The sequence below is a fragment of the Periplaneta americana genome, chromosome 7 (assembly GCF_040183065.1).
Source record: "Periplaneta americana isolate PAMFEO1 chromosome 7, P.americana_PAMFEO1_priV1, whole genome shotgun sequence".
Classification (NCBI taxonomy): Eukaryota; Metazoa; Arthropoda; class Insecta; order Blattodea; family Blattidae; genus Periplaneta; species Periplaneta americana.
The window spans coordinates 59168028-59183576 of NC_091123.1; positions in this window are offsets into that span (position 1 = coordinate 59168028).

Here is a 15549-nt window from a genome sequence, read left to right on the forward strand (position 1 = left end):
AAGGAGACAATAGAGATGTTTTCCAGGAAACTCTTGAAAAACTCAAGCCACCTTTTTCATCAGTATTCTGGTATTCCAAAATGCAATTAAATTCTACAAATTCCTCTTTAAAGTAATTGAATTCGTTGCGTCAATTAATTCGAGAAGCCAAAACCAAATAAGCTTTCATATTTTACGTTTGCTTATTATTTCTAATCGAGTGGAAATCCTGACAAAAGTTGTTAACGTCAAAGCCTATAAGGCCCACCTATCTGGGTTACATATATGATCTAGGGTAGTAGTAATAGTACTTTGTTGAACTACGTTTTGAACTGCAGAGGATACTCAGCTGTTAAATTCAACGTAGGCGAAAAGAATTCTGGAGCCCACTATTAGAGATAGGGCTGTTTCGACTTACTTCGATTATTCCGTATTATTCCTTGGTGGAATACTGGATAGCAGTAAAAATCCTCCATCGCTGCCTGGATCCCTCTTTCAGGAAAAGAGTTATTCTACATGCAGTAAACCTACGAGAAAAAGGACGATCAAAGAAGACTTGGATGGAGGGTGTACTAGCAGTTATGGATGCTAGAGGATTAGAGCCAGGCCAATGGATGAACAGAGAGGAGTGGCGTTTCGTTTCCGGAAGACGGCGACAGCTGTTATGACTGATTGATAAACCTACGACACAGCACCCCTGGTTTTACTTCTTTTCTGGAGGAAATCATGCTAAGGATGTTTGTCATTCTTTAAATCCATCGCCTCGATCGGGTTCGAACACATGAATCTCGGATTCAGTGACAAGTATATACCCTCCCAATAAATTTATAATTAAAGCCTTTTTGGGGGGCCTAATATTACAGCCTTCTCTTCTTTTTGAATCTTCTTCGGAATTTTCTGCAATATTCACTCTCAGTTACGTTTTTACCAAAAAATTGAACACTTATTTCAAGCGTTTGAAGCATATTTATTTGATACCCATACAATATTTAATATTATTATATTATATTTGTTTCTGCGGAAGAATTCTTACATATTGCGTATATTGCATATTATATTACAATTAAATTCGTGTCACGTTCACACGCCTCAGAGGTGAACGATCATCCAACCAGAATAGAGTATCGTATAGTTAACTATGATCCCCACAGCCTTTAATAGCTGGTTTCCGTACCCGAATTTCACTACTCCTCGTAACTTCCCAAATTCGTCACGTTGCAGGGCGGGCACCGGTCCCATACACTGGTCGAAATTTCATTATAAAAAATAATACATTCTTGGCCTGCTTCTAAAACCTCGGAACTCTGAAGAAATTGTACAAGAGAGCAAAGTAACTACCTTACTCTTTTTATATTCTTTCTAACAACAGTTGTGCATTTCTTATGTACGATATAAAATGTAACGAGTTTTATCAACAGACGCGCATTGAAAATATAGACAAATTTCACTCACAATCCAATATTCGGGGAAAATTATACTTATGAGGTTTTAGATATAAGCTGACGACATAGAGGATAATAAAATATAATTAAATTGACGGAAGGTAACATTTTTATGATTAGCGCTGTTGAAATACGTATGATTTTAACGAATTGCTAGAAAAAACTAATGGGTTACTATATATTTACCAAATAAAATGTTAGAACGTTTTAGAAATCAGCTACAAGAGACGAAATCCTTTCATTTTTCTTTAATACTCTCTTATATGGCAAGAGAGTTTGATAATATTATACATTCCAGTATGACAAATTTAATTGTATTCGTATTGGATCTATGAAAGAGAGAAATTGGCCATTTCCTGTGACGAAACGAGATAGATTATCTAAAATAATGAAGCAGACCTAAAAGAGATGCATATTAACCACAAACTCAAAACCATTATGCGATGATATGGACATGAACAATAAGCAAAGATAAATCAACTATGATACCATGATAATAACCTATTGAATGACGATGTACGTATATTATCTGTAATATAAACTCATGTAATTGGCCGAATTAAATTTTGCTGTCATTAAAGAGCTGCAGTCGATGTTAATGTGATCTTGATGGTGCTATAATTGAGTTACGTAGATCATTGTCAGAATCCAAAACCTCAGAAAAACCCCATGTCAACACCATCACGACTTGACGCAGTAATTCTTAACATGAGTTTCATACTACCACTTATTCCAGCTGCTTTGAAACTGTACTACTTCTCGTAATTTTAAAAACAACTAAATCTGAATAGCGTCCTCTATGTTTAAACATTAATGCGAGCGTATTTGGTTTTATTTTTAACCTTATTAAAGCTATAAAAATAGAAAGCAAAATTACTTCTGTATTTCAACCTCTAATTAAATTTGTAGCTTACATTATGCGAAATTTACAGCTTTGCAGACCACAGATAATGTGTACTCAAACTATGTTCGAAATGGGCTTTTATTTTTATTGTGAGGATATTAAATTAAGAACAAAAACATGAGAATAAAATATTACACTCATTTAATAATAATGATGTTTTAAGCATTAGCACAAATAAATGTACCGAATGATTTTCTTCTTTTTGAACAATGAATAATATTCTGTTTGTATAAACAAAATATGGTTGGCAAATTCGTAATATGGGCAATGATAGTAAGGGACGTTTCATTTATATTTTCTCACTGCTTTTATTTGAACAACGTCAGTATGGCGAATTATTTACTTATTTATTGAATGACAATTTCGTCAGCGTTTCAAGATGAAAACATTGGCGTATTGTAAATGAGCAATCAGTAAGAAGTTATGAAGTGAAATTTTGGAATTTAAAAACACTGAGACTCTAACCCCTCAATAATACACAGCATAGATGTCCATTGTAACTCATACGAGGTAATCCCTGTCGTAAGCAACCCGCAGCGCATATTCTGTAAGATCGTTTTTCCTATTTTATATGGAAAGTTATTGACCTTAACAAAGCATGCTTGACGTGCAATATCTCCTGGTTCTATAGGCGTTTGCACACTCATGGTATAGAGCAGTGATGTCAAAGCAAGCGCATTTTTCTGGTCTTAACGTCGTGCGCGGACATTAAGCGCTAGGTATGCTAGGGGGAATAAGCAGCCTGTTGGATTAAGAAAACAGTGGTGCACAAACTTCAAACAGAACGTGAAATTTTAAGTCGTTATTTTTATATGGCTTCTTTCTGTTTGATATTATCAATATTGTCTGCAAAACAAAAGTACTAACACGTATTTCTTAGCCTAATATTACAGTTGTGTTTTGAACGTTAATAACATAATAAAGAGTAAAGAAGAAATATTCACACAAATTCCATAATAACTACAACTACGAGGCGTGTTCTTAAAGTAAGTTCCATTTTCAATTATAGCTGTCGCATAGCTGCAATCGTTATTTTGCGCATACGTGTTTTCTTCTTCAGTCCTCAGGCAAGCTGTGCATGCAGTTTCAGAGCTTCAGTCCGTGTGTGTGGTTAGTTGTGATCAGTTGAAATGATTAAAGTGATCGAGCACCCCGCCGACTGTGAGATGCGGTCTGTTATCCGTTTTTTGAATGCGAGAAACATCAAACCAGCTGACATTCATCATCAACTTTGTGAGGTGTATGGTGATGACGCCATTAGTCATAGAATGGTCAGGAGATGGGTTAGAAAGTTCAACGAGAGCCGCATCTCTGTGCATGACGAGCAGCATACCGGTCGGCCATCTTTGATCAATGACGATTTGGTGCGTGCTGTCGATGAAAAAATTCATGAGGACAGGATGTTCAAAATTTCTTCGCTTTCCTTGAATTTTCCACAAATGTTGCGGAGTGGTTCGCAGGCGGGTGAATTCTACAGTGAGGGGATAGAAAGACTTGTGCCAAGACTCGATAAATGCCTCAATAATGGTGGAGATTATGGTGAGAAGTAATTGAAGTGTGGGGAATACAATGCTACAAATATGGTTTGTAAATATTTTCCCGTTTACTTTCTACACCCTTTTGGAACTTACTTTAAGAACACGCCTCGTATACTGTACTAAGTGAATTAAATATAAAGAAAGTGTTATTCCAAAAAAGACACTGAATATGACATAAGTTGAAATTGATATTGATGGTATCTTTAGCCTTATAAAAGTAATCAAAACAATATTATAGTACAAAGCAAAGTTGTCTAGGTATATGTTTTAACTGTAACTAATATTACATAATAAAACTCTTATCGCATTATGCTTTTAGGTGATATTGGTGCGCAACTTTCTGTTATCAGAATATTAAATTATCTCGAAATCTGCTGAAGCTATAGAGCTGACGTTTTACCAACACATAGGCACATATCTTTTGTTTGTGATGTACAGTATTTGCTTTGTTAATTCATTTCCTTACAAACATTTTTCATGCGAATATTTTCAAACATTTTAATACACTATCTTCAGTAATACGTATTTACGATATATTAGATTTACGAAAACATTGTTTCAGTACCTGTAAGGCTACTACACAAACATATCTGAAAATTTCACTTTTCTGTAAAAAAGTTGAGAAAATATTCCTTTTGAATAAAAAAGCAAACTCGTGAAAAATGAACATTAAAATTAAAACTTACATTCTTATAATGCACTTATTCTTCTCAGACAAATCTAAAAATTAACATGAATACAGTTTGAATAAGTTCTCTTCTCTTTATCCATTGAATCAGTGCTGGCCATCTCTGAATATAGCTCTCTTTCCTTTCCGCTGTAAAGCGCTCATGCTCTCCTGGGCTCTGAAGCGCGCGCTTGCTCCTATGGGCATCAGTTGACATCACTGGTATAGACTAACGAATTTTAAGTTCATATAAACTTATTATAGCTTTATTTGGAAGTGGGTAGAAATGGGAGATCTCACATCGTAGATTTGAAGCACGCAAAAGAACTCATCACTGAAAGAAAGGATCTAGGCAGAATTGACCAACTTACCCTTTTTACAGTGAACCATAATTTTCTGGCCATTAAATCAGAGGTTCACAGCATAAAATTAAACAGAAGACAAACATTTTTTGTTAGGTTCTTTCCACTCTTCAGCAATTTGCCCCTAATGCTCTTTCCACTCGATAGAGGGAAGCACATTTAGCCGGTTGCGATTTTTCTCTTGCAGATGGCCGGCGGGAGATGAGAAGTTGTCATAAGAAATGATGTTATGAAGGACAGTAGGATTGGCAAGGAAACTGGCCGTGGCTCTTGTAACTGATACTATAGGCTAACACATTCACCTGGAGAGACTTGGAAAATCAGAAAAACGCAAGTAATGATAGTCGGCCCCTGGAATCGAACTCCAGACTTTCCAAATACAAGGCGGACAGAAAAATGTAAACAAATTTTAGTATTTTTTCCTTCGAAAGAAAGATGAGACATTTTTTTCGGTTAGAGGAATATAAAGAGATGTTTATTGACCATTTCCCACCTACATAAAAATTCTACTGCTTGAGTCATAATATTTGACTCTTATGTAGGTATAACCAGTCCCAGCGTTTTTGGCGCGTGTCCTTGAGTGAAAAGCCAGTCAGTGAGCACTCGTTGCCAGTGCAGCTGGAATGGTACCACCCAACACGTCACGTCAGCAATCTTCCCACTGCATCAAAGGCAAGATAATTGCACTTCGCATTTTTGGGGGTGTGTCCTTGAGTATACTGTCCAGTCAGTGGCATCTGTTGCCACTTCGGCTGAGAGTAGTACCTCCTCCTAAACACATGTGACGTCAGCAATATGCCAATTACAATTGTCAGCTTTCTCGCCCACATTTTGTGGCAAAGATAAGATACTCGCTCTCAACGTTCCCATTACTTATTTCACACGCCAGAAACAGTGGCACTGGCTGTACCTTCCAGGATAGGTTAATCCTAATGAACTCTGTTATGCACCGCGTTAATTGCTAATAAAATACAAAAAGATTTTAATATCTGGAGGTGTTTGAAAGCAGCCATAAACAAAGGTACTCCTTTATCAATTAAAAGAAAGCATCAGTGGTGGAGTTTAAAAAATGAAGCATACTGTAGTTTTAGCTATTATTATTATTGCTCAAGTAAGAGGAAACTCGATTTTCGAAAGTTGAATTTATTTTCGTAATTAAGCAGACATGAGACAGATAAACTTTTATTTACTTGGCTATTTAACTACGCTTTATCAACTACGAGGTTATTTAGCGTCAATGGGATTGGTGGTAGCGAGATAGTATTTGGCGAGATGAAACGCTATTTAACGACGCTGTATCAACTACGAGGTTATTTAGCGTCAATGGGATTGGTGGTAGCGAGACAGTAGGCCTATTTGGCGAGATGAAACCGATAATTCGCCGTAGAGTACCTGACATTTGCCTTGCGGTTAGGGAAAACCTCGGAAAAAACCCAACCAGGTAATCAACCCAAGCGGAATTTGAACCCACGTCCGAGCGCAACTCCGGATCGGCAGGCAAGCGCCTTAATCGATTGTGCTATGCCGGCGATAAGGAGGAGAAAAACAGTAGTTACGTCAGTTATATTGAGAATATGTAGACCTATACATAATCAAAACCATCAATCCAAATTAAGTAAGAACAAAACATATGTAATACGATACCAACTGATTATGGCTACACTAATCATTCAAAATCGTTTTGAAAACTCGCAATTTTAAGAAGAAAACACGAGGTATAAACTCCATTCGTGTTGGAGAACGAATTTCATTTAATGTTGACTAAGGTACATCTAATGCACATAAAATAAAATGTTAGACAACCCCAGACAAGTTTAGAAAAGGTAATATAGGCTTAATTCGCAAGTTATAGACTCATTTAGATCATTGTCACCTCCATGTATATATTTTATATTAAATTTTTAGTTTGAGATGAGACATTCGTTTTCATTTTTTTTTTATTAATTCGTCCTTGACAACATACAGAGATCGTCTACGACAGTACGAGATTAATAGTATATAAGACACTACTTATCACAATGATCTACACTTATAACAATTTGATGTTACTCACCATACATTCGCATCTCGTTATAATAATATTTTATCTTTACAACATATTTGTTAATAAATGTTAATAAGTGATCATAACACTTATAACATTTGATGTTCACTTACCATACAACCGCAACTCTTTATAATAATATTTTCTTTACATATTTGCTAATAAGCGATCATTGTATTATTTATTAAAATTTGTGTAAACTACATTCATCTTGTATTTCCAAACCTCCTAGTGATCCATAGGCCTACCATTTTCTATTCACGCCTAAACACCAATTCAGAAGCATATTAGTTATCCATGACCCTATATATCTTCATTGATTTGCAAATATTTTCAGGGCATTCTTTGTTAAAATATGCACATTTAATACGCGTCCTATTGTCAAATAAGTGTCCACCTACGAGTCTTCACACATATAATAACAATACGGCTTATCGATCCCACATAATAGCCCGGTTGTGATCTCTATCTGTAATGGACGATCATAGTATGATATTAAATATGCATATTTCTTATACTTATTGATTGATCTTGTTGCTATAGTTTTAGTTGGATTTTTAAAAGTGTTTTTTCATTGCCTTTTTTTTAATTTTAAGTTTGTACTCGTATAATTGGTCACATGTATTATGTAATTTTGATATACATTGTGTACAGATATCTATATTGTCTGAAGATGCCCACACAGGGCGAAAACGTTCACAAAATAATTAAAATGTGTTAACAAAAATATTTTTTGAGTTGACATTATAAATAAGTCAAGACGGAAACATTAAAACCACATTACTCGTTCATCATTCGTTTTCAAGTTTTGTCTTTTAACATTATAATATCACCGTGTACATTTGCTACTTTCTTTCAAATGTGCATAAATAATATAGGCCTAATATAAATTAAGCGAGATTTACGAAACAGATTAATCTGCGCGTATGAAGCTTACTGTAAATATTTATGATTTTCTTCCTTCGAAGCGTGAACCACAAACTGCTCCTGCACAATGCGCTTCGTGAGCCATTTGCAACGAACGCGTCTCTCACGCCTGCACGCTGCTAGCGCCACCATTTGCGACACTTCCCAATTAATAAGTTACCATCGTCAAGTAATTTGATTTCTGATTCCATTATGTGTTCTGACCTAGTGAATTGATGTTAAGGTCAATGAGAATTTCCTTTTACAATTAGCCAAGTGTAAAATTAGAAACTGTCGTGTACTTTTGAATTCCTTCTTCTTTAGCTGTCTTTAACTTATTATAATACTATTTGTTCTTATTTTGCTTTCTTTCTTTTATAAATTATTGTGTTATTGTTTGTTTTTCACAGACTGTAGTTTCATGACTTTTCAATTCTATTGTATAACATATGTACATATGTATGTGTTCTTGCATAGCCCCTACATATGAATTATACTCGTTGGGACATACTCAATAAATTAAAACAAAAAGATAAATGATATTAATAAATAGACAACATTTATTAAAACTTTCATTATACCAAAAAATATAGCTGTCTTCCGTGCGTTCATAACTAATTTAACGAAGATGTTGAGAACTCTTTTCTACCTATAATTTTTGTTTAATTTTTGATGGCATGTGAAATATGTTTAAGATTATTTTCTATTACTAATTATTATTGTACCATCATTTAAAGGTTTTAGGCAATAATGTCGTCAGTTCTTTTTTGTTTATGTAATGCGGGGAGAGGTCTTATCTAGGTTATGTTTTTAGAAGTTTCTTACTATTATTATTGTGGCAACTAGTGTAAAATAGAAGATAAACAAAGTCTTTGCATAACCATATATAGAAAATTATTAAGTCCTCTGAATTACATTTTACAACCTCTTCTAATGATATCTCATATGCTGAAAATTCTTATTTCTGCATTCTTTCTATAATAAAGTGATAGGCTAAGCCTATAATACCCATATAGTATTATTTTTTATATAGAAGGAATAGTCTCTCCAAGAGTTTTAAACCGGCATCGTCACTCGGTCCCATTTCCATAGCTCTACTAAATTTACACACAACTGCACTCTGTCCAAAGAAATTAGAAATGATATTCTTGGGACAGATATTGCCATAATTTGGTTTATTAAAATTGGAAATAAATTAAATTGACATGAACGTATAATCAGAAAATATGCCTAGCTAAATTAATGTATACTAAATGTATGTCTTCGTGATAAAGATGTACAGGAAGACGAATGTAAAAGCGAGAGGCTGAAGAATATCAATTTATCTGGAGGTTGATGATAGCGAGAATTGTTGTCTAGCCAACTGTCCGAACCTCACAAGCGAAGCCAACAAAGCACCACTTATGAGGCAACTAGACCAGGAGATAATGGGGTAGGGTGGCCAGTTCCTTTCTTCCTCTATTGCATACATGGCTGACATTATTATTATTATTATTATTATTATTATTAGTTTTATTATTATTATTATTATTAGTTTTATTATTATTATTATTATTATTATTATTATTATTATTATTATTATTATTATTATTATTATTATTATTAAGTCTCGGGCTAAGAGGGATGAAGTTACAAGAGAATGGAGAAAGTTACACAACGCAGAACTGCACGCGTTGTATTCCTGATCTGACATAATTAGGAACATTAAATCCAGACTTTTGAGATGGGTAGGACATGTAGCACTTATGGGCGAATCCAGAAATGCATATAGAGTTTAGTTGAGAGGTCGAAATGTAGGTGGGAGGTTAATATTAAAATGGATTTGAGGAAGGTGAGATATGATGGTAGAGACTGGATTAATCTTTCACAGGATAGGAACCGATAGCGGGCTTACGTGAGGGTGGTAATGAACCTTCGTGTTCCTTAAAGGCCATAAGTTAAGTAAGTAAGTAGCCTAAGTAAGTAAGTAAGTCAGTATTATTAAGTTTTCTCGAAGGTCTAAGTTAAAAAATAACAGTAACCTAAACTAAAATACATTCTTCGGTTTGGAATTAGGAATATAAACGTGAACAGTGCATAAATTTATGTAATGATAGATTATGTTTTCCACAGGGGTTGTATTTCTGTTTTCAGATCCACATTTGTTTTAAATTTTTAGCTTTCTTTTTTATTATTAGGTTTCCGCGGTAGTCGCGGATAAATACTTACGGAGCAAGCCGGAAGATCTCGAATTCGATTCACAATATGTTAATGGAATTTCTTCATTGATCATTTCTTCCTGGTCCAGGGATTCACTTTGTCTCTAACATAAATAAAATTAATACAAATGAGGGCGAAGACGACTTGCACATACGACTCAGTGTCGATTATCTTGCGAGGTGGGAGCCTTTATTCTGCCATCGTAAAGACCATTCGGAACCTCTAATGGAACGGCCTTGCCTTCGTCTTTTTTTATATTATAGGTCTATGTATTATTTAAAATAACTTCAGGACTAGACTAGTCTGGAAATTCTTGGCGCTATTGTCTCAAATTATATCTGGCTTATTTTCTTCTATTCCTCCTTCCGTTCGTGCTCTAATATCCACAGTACAGCGACATAATTTATGCCATACCAAGTTTTATATCTTGTACGCGCCACCCTTCGGTCACGCTTTCTTCCATTTCTTTTTCATAGGCCTACATTATTACTTATCATTTATATACTAGGCCAGCATTATTATATTCTTTCACTTACGTATATCAGTACGGATATTATGCCTTAACTTCTGCTCTATTTATTATGCTATAAGAAGGTAGAAATTTACGAGAGATGGATTGGTTACTGATGTCCATGTTTAAAGAATTTCGTTGTCTCATAAAAGTTTCTAGAATTGTTCTTTTGATGTAACGAAGAGTTTCAGTTTCGGTCTATTTGATCCCTTCTGCTGGATCAAAGTGTTGATTTTTGTTGCGCAAGTGGTTTACAGGTTGCTTTTATGACACTGTCACATCTGATGTAGAAGCTTCTCCCATTTGTTTGTTGTACAGAATTATATCAAGTCAATTTCTCTGAACTTATCTGTTCAGATATTCTTACGCTTCCTAAATGTAATTTAATTATAATTATTTACCTTAAATTGAGACTTAGGCCTATATTACACTATCAAATTTCTTTGTCACAGAATATGATAAAATTTTTAATCAAATACATTCGTCACCTGAATACAAAAACTAGGTAACTCGAAATTTGCGTTTTTTAGTTACCTCTTTTATAGAATATAAAAAATCGCACAAAATGTAACGCAAGAACTAGATAACTGATTGAACGATATCAGCGACATCTATTTTTCAATGTAAAAAATAGGCAAAAGAAAACGAGACATAGTCCTTAGTGCAATAAATAAGTAAATAGGCAATGTCACAAAATAGAAAAAATCAAGTTACCTAGTTCTTGCATTCAGGTGACTATTATGATCAATTGTAAGATTTTGACTATATTACACTATGTAAAACTTTGATCATATCTTTCATCAAAGTTCTAATAATGGATCCACAATAGGTCTATGCTTATTGTAGGCCTAACTGTAAAATATGCAGTAATCGTTATTGCATTAATACTAAAGAAGAAATCAAAGAAAAGATGTATTTCGTTGGCTTAGAGTGCTAACCAACAAAAAGGAAATTTTACAGGGGAAACAAAAAAACTGAATATAAATTAATCTGAAACTTTAGGACCAAATCCAAAGTACAGGTGGTGAAGTTTCAGAGTTAATTTATACTCAGTTTTTTGTTTCCCCTGTAAAATTGTCTTTTTTTGTTAGTTAGCAGGTACACTCTAAGCCGACGATTTGGGTTAGAGATTGGAGTAGGGAGAAAAGATACAAAAGGAATCCATCAACTCTACTGAGTGAACTTCAGTATGAAGATGTGAATGTGATATTAAAAGTTTTGTGGTTTTCATAGACCATGTGTATTTAATGTCTGCCATTTTCTTTCTTCTCAGTCACAGATTTTATCAAAGGTATGATGATGACCATAACTTTTATCACAGAACTACGTCACAGCTAAATGTGATCAAAGATGTTATATTATACTGTAAAAGAGTTTATCATTTATATCTTATCAAACTTCTGTGACACAGAAATTTAATAGTGTAATATAGGCCTTAGATTTATTTTCTGTTTCTTTTAATTTTTAGTTTCCTCAGGGTTTTAAAATTGCTATATACGCCTATATAATATAATTTATTTTCTGTTGTCGAATATTAGGCCTATTACTTTGAATTTGGGACCAACCACTATAATTTTAAATCTATTAATTTTGGAGGGGATCTATTCACTTGTAGCTATTATTGTTATTATTAATTTTTATTAGGTTATTTTATGACGCTTTAAAACATCTTAGGTTATTTAGTGTCTGAATGAGATGAAGTGATAATTCCGGTGTAATGAGTCCGGGGTCCAGGACCGAAAGGTAACCAGCATTTGCTCATATTGGGTTGAGGGTAAACCCCGGAAAAACCTCAACCAGGTAACTTGCCCTTACCGGGAATTGAACCCGGCCCACCTGGTTTCGCGGCCAGACGCGCTAACCGTTACTCCACAGGTATGGACATTATTATTATTATTATTATTATTATTATTATTATTATTATTATTATTATTATCATCATCATCGTCATATTGTACGTACCGTACTTTAAAGAATTGAGCGTCCCTGCGGGAAAAAGCTCATTTGTGCAATAAATTAAGTTTTCATTTATTCCTGACTCTCTGTTCATGAGATGGTCGTGAACAAAACCATGAATTCGTTTATTAACGATAAATGGCTAAAGTTAGGCTATTGGCGGATGACACAAGAAATATAGGCTAATCAAATTTCATTTGTATTAATTATAGGCCTATTACAGTAGATGTATATCACATTTTAACACGAATTTAGGCCTATGGTTCCGCGAATTATTGTTTACGCGAAGTATTCAAAGTGGGATATTTTAATATTTTGTAAATGCACATTATATAGGCCTTTGTAAGTTAGGCATACATTTTCGTTGCCACTATTTCCTGATCTCGGCTGATCCTTTATTATTTTTCTCATTTAGGTAGGTAGACTAGAGATTTTGGCGTTCTCCTGAAGCAGGTGCTTTAAAATTAGATACCTTTCTTCGTCAGTTTACTTCCTCTCTAATGCGGTATAAGGGAGGGAATTATCTTTTTACCAACATTAGACAGGAATACATTGCGGGTCTCTCTGATCGTGTGGTAAGCACGGCATAGAGTCACTGCTGAGATAACTAAGGGAAGCACATGATAAAGGGCATCTACATCCAGTCCCGTATGTTATAAATAAACCCATATTTATTATAAAAATAATAATAATAATAATAATAATAATAATAATAACCATCAGCATTGTCATCATCATTACCTTTACAATGACGAATTTTACATTAACAGATTCGTAACGGCAAACGAATGACCTCTATCATACGTTTCATAGATCTCCCTACAACCTAAAACTTCTTTATTTTCCCGGAATTTGTAGAAGGTTTATGTAGCCAGTTTTGTAACTTTTAATTAATTGTATGTGAATATATCAAATCAGTCAAGACTCGGTTTTCAGTTTCTGGTTTCTGTTGAATTTCGTTAGGCCTATGTCTTTGGTGCTAATACAAATTCAACTGTTCTTTTGAATAATCTCATGATTATTTTGTTTATATTAATAAGCGTAAAATTTCGCCGTCATGCAGTTGTATTGAACTTTCTCAAGTGTTTCATAATTATAGTTTCTTTCTTTAATCTGGTTAGGCTTTAAAATTGTTTAAATTTAACTAGTTTTGTCTGAAAGTATTTTAAAGTCTTTTACACCATTATTCCTATATTATAACTAATTTACAGATAAATTAACACATATAGGACTACGGTACCATAAAACACTGAATTTAAAATTATGTCTAAGACTAACGGTTATAAAATTGTAAGAAAACGATGTGATAGAGGAGATTAAATGATATAAAACATGTTAGTAAAAGTAGACTATCAAGAATTGCGTCCTTAAGATATCCACGGCAAGAACGCTGCGATGAAGAGGGCCAATCACTTTTAGGCCGTGTCTCAAAGCTACATTTTTAGCTGAAGTGAACTAGATTGTTGACTAAATAGCCGGAAGTTATGATCCAAAGCTACATAGTGCATAGCAATCAAGTCCGTAGTAGCTAGTAAACGAAAATGCTTGCTTGATTGTTGACTTGTTCACTAAACAAACATGGATACCTCATCAGCAATTGAGGTTATGAAACCTGAAGGTGCTTTGGAAGTGAAATAATGTAAATATAATGTAGAATAACACGTTAACTTTGAACACTGATATTGTTAGTACTTTCTGTATAATGTTTTAAACATTATTGTAATATATTAAGCCCCTATCTTTTCAACATAACTCGTAATGAAACTGCGTTAGGACTCTGCCTTCTTAATTCAGTGCTGCACCGTGATGTCATGGTTTTTAGAAAAATAGTCTATGAAGAAGGCCGTGTTTCAAGCATACATTTCCAAAGCTCCCTAGTGTGTAGTTTACAAGTCACCTAGTTGCTAGTCACTAGTGTGTAGTATGGACTTGAGCTTTGAGACACGGCCTTAGTATATGAACAGGTATAACATGCTTAAACCTTGATCGGAAGAAGAATAAGAACAAAAATCCCCTTGAGATAATGAAGGGGAAGTGTGAAATGTTTTGAAATTATATTATGGATATATAAATGAATTGTGAGCGTTGATCTTTGCTTATCACGACTTTTGTAATCACGAATAAAGAATTAAAGGAAGAGGCATATTTTAAGATAAAAAGCAACAGGAAACGGATCTGATTCTTAAATATATTACCTAGAATTTACGACTTAAATGATAAATTCTGAAGGAGTTGTAATTATTTAATGACTTCAGTTTTCGAAGATCTTGAAGGTTGACTCGTCTCAATTTCGGAAGTCCTACGGTGGTCGTCGTCCTGCGCGCTGCCTTTCACCCCACCACTCTCAAATCTCATCAACCTGTGACTTTTGCTCTTTTGAATCTCGAGCCAGTGTTCTTCATAAATCTCTCGCTAATTGCGATCTAAAAATAAGTTCTATATTGATGCGCGTTAATAATAATTGATTACGTTACTAGTACACAAATATAAATCAAATTACTGTAACTAACTGGTGATATGAATGTTATAAGCTCACAAATTTAATACAGTTTATCCAATATGAGATAATAAGGTTAATCACGAATTAATTACCAAATGTTGTAGTGCTCCTGTTAAAGTATGGACATACGTTATGTTATTTGCATCATCAAATCTAAATATTTTGAGCGGGAATTATTCCGAAATCGTAAGTGAAAGTCATGATGAACGTTTAGACTAGGCCTATTCTTTGTCGGGGAAAGTATACTAGTTTCTCAGAGCAAGCCCTTTGATAAGGGGATTTTTTAAAGGGAACTGAGCCGTTGTATGAGACAAATAGATAAAACCTAAGTACGAAAAATTCCTGGGGGAATGAACGTAATGAAAGAAACTTCTTGTGCGTGAAGAACTAAGAAAAACGAAATAATTCATTATACTCGCAACAGAAAACAAAAATATCTTCCCTCGATGGTAAATTGAAATTATGACTATCTATATCCAATACCTAACAAGGTAGAATTATGTCTATTGATTCTATATGGAAGAGAGAAATTTCGGAGCAT